The following is a 469-nucleotide window of genomic DNA, read 5'->3' on the forward strand; positions in this document are numbered from 1 at the left end:
CCTCCTCCTCCTCCTCCTCCTCTTCTTATAATAATAACATATCCACAACATAAAACGCACCATCTTAGCAATTGCCAAGTGCACAGGTCAGTGGTTTTAGGCACATTGTTGTGCAGCACTCACCACCGTCCACCCACACAGTCCTTTCATCTTCCCAAGCTGAACCTCCTGTCCCATTAAACACTCACTCCGCCCCAGGCCCTGGGACCCACTGTCTACTCCGACTTCATGTGAATGTACTTAATGCTACTGTGGACGAAAGGGGCCACATGCTGACCTGACAAGCTCAGGGGAGGCCTGCATGGCAGTCTTGCAAACTCAGAGACCTAAAGTAACCACAAAGGATGGTCTGAAATTAAACTTTAACTAAAAGCAGTTATGGTGGGCAGTTACGTCCTGGGCCAGTATCTTCACTGACAAGGTCAACCTTCACCTTAACTGAGCCTATCTGTCTGTTTGCATCTATGAT

At 48.2% G+C, this 469-nt stretch overlaps 1 protein-coding gene across 1 annotated transcript in view; it reads right to left on the minus strand.

Annotated features, from left to right (window-relative positions):
* The window catches only part of HSBP1L1 (heat shock factor binding protein 1-like 1), a 77,664-nt gene that overhangs the window by 71,603 nt on the left and 5,592 nt on the right, over positions 1-469 (minus strand). The gene's annotated exons all lie outside the window — the stretch shown is intronic.

Source organism: Myotis davidii, unplaced genomic scaffold (genome assembly GCF_000327345.1).
Source record: "Myotis davidii unplaced genomic scaffold, ASM32734v1 scaffold96, whole genome shotgun sequence".
NCBI lineage: Eukaryota > Metazoa > Chordata > Mammalia > Chiroptera > Vespertilionidae > Myotis > Myotis davidii.